Raw genomic sequence first — 2,156 nt, 5'->3', positions numbered from 1 at the left:
TGTGGACAATCCACTGGTTTTGAACCCCAAATGTTATGCAGGTGTACGTGCACATACCACCAAGGAAGAAGATGATCCAGAATTTTCCCATTGATGTTCACAATCAAGCTAGATCAGCTCCAAACCAGTCAAAAAAACACGTCATGGTGTACAGGGTAAATGTATGCTAATGGAAAATGACCCCAGTATATGCTGAGTAAAACCAATAAGTGAGATCCAAAATCTAGATTCAGATGAGGTCAGAGAATCTTCCCTCACAGAATACCCAGACAAATCTGTCCTCTTGCAGGGGATCCAATTTCCAATTGAGAAATTAGAATCTGTCCCTACCTGGACTCAGGAGAGAATCCTGTCTTTAATGAGGAAATCCCTTTGAGGACTCTGAGGCAGAATTTCTCCCTGAACGCCAAGTTAGAGACCAATCTAGATTTGGAGATTCTTTCTCCCCTTAGTGAGAAAATCCTTCTTTTTCTTTTTGTCCTGATTGTTGTAAAAGTTTCATTCTATTTATTTTTCGAACTTTATTAAAATGTCAATGTTTTTTGACATATTCTAGAATTCTTGATATATTTCCTCTTAAACTTACAATCTGAACCATCGTGTATACATGTTCTGTAGGAGGGAAAACACAGAGTGACAGAAAGCTGTACAAGAGATCCTACTGGATATAATGGAAACTGTTAAATGCACAGGGAGTGGCAATGAAGCCAGGCCATGCCAGCATGGGGTGATAAGGTGACTACAAAAGGTCTAGGACATAGCAGATCAGATGTCCTAGAAAGTTAAGCTGTCTATTGGTATAAATGCCACAATACTTATAGTGGTATGTGGGACACGCTTCCAACAGTGAGTTCTAATCTGTATACATCTTCATTGTGCTTTGGGCAAATATGGAAGAAAAATTTGGCTCCAATAATATAAAAAGTCTACTTAGTGCTGAAAAAAATTGACAAAATATATAATAGAAATATATACTGGAAAGTATATACCATCATCAATAGAAGAAAGAAGGCTTACAGATGTGAACAAACACAAAATCAGGAAGAAAAAACTCCACAATTAAATCAGTTTTATGTAAATACATTATATTCTTTATGTAATATATACTATTTTATATAATATATAAGATTGTATATGATTTTTCAAATTACAAAGGCATTTAACTTTTTAGTCTTCAGTATTTTTGCGTAAAACATTAGTATAAATATTATTAGGGAAAGAAGTGATATAATTTGATTATAATTATATGAATATATATACGTGTGTTTCTAGATATAACACTTGTTATAAATAGATGAATAATTATATACATATATTTGTATATATCTGTCTATGAAGTGAATATAATGAAAGTGAGTATTATGAAATTGATTCCAGTATGTATACAAAAATTGAGTCCATGAAACTCAGGCCTGTAATCTTAGTGATGTGAGAAGCTGAATTCTGACTTCTATTATTTATTACCCCAAGCCTTAGATTTTCAGAGGAGTCCTGGGCCCTCCAGTGTAGCAAAGAGACACATATGCAGTGGGATCACACTCCCTGACCCCAGAGGAAAGTCAGTAGAAATCAGTACAGCCTCTATGTTATGACAGTCTACTCAGTACCTGTACCAAGATGGCCACCTGTAGAACATCAAATGGAAAGTTGGTATTCCCTCCAAAAGGTTCTAAAAAAGAGCCTTCTGAACTATAGTCTCTGACTATATTGAATTAAAACGTATTTCCATACCCAAGCTGCAAACACATAGAAATATGGCAAGGGCTCAAGAGAGATGGTCAAAGACATACAAATACATAAAATTATATACTCTGTTTCAGTAGTTCAATGACAAATCATCAAAAACATGTCTTGAATTTTTCTTTTTTTTTTTTTAAATAGACACATATTCTGAGTTGATCAGGAACTGGTGATAGTTTGGTTGCTGAATTGTTGAATGGACTCCTGGGAAATTGTGTGGGGGTGGGGTGTCCTCACACAGCTTAACAATACAATGGCCATAACTTCTATGATGGCACAGCCACCTTTGCCATAGCAGGAAATAGGTGTCAGGCACTGATTTGGCCCTGAAGTGGACTCAACAACACCAAAAGGCACAAAGAATGAGAGGGAATGCCTATTGGCCACCAAACTTCAGCCTGAAGAGCTCTCCTGAC

This window comes from Dipodomys merriami, unplaced genomic scaffold (assembly GCF_024711535.1).
Source record: "Dipodomys merriami isolate MVZ:Mamm:240054 unplaced genomic scaffold, mDipMer1.0.p SCAF_808, whole genome shotgun sequence".
In the NCBI taxonomy this organism is placed as follows: domain Eukaryota; kingdom Metazoa; phylum Chordata; class Mammalia; order Rodentia; family Heteromyidae; genus Dipodomys; species Dipodomys merriami.
The sequence above is the reverse complement of the archived record's forward strand: the minus strand, read 5'-3'. Positions refer to the sequence as shown.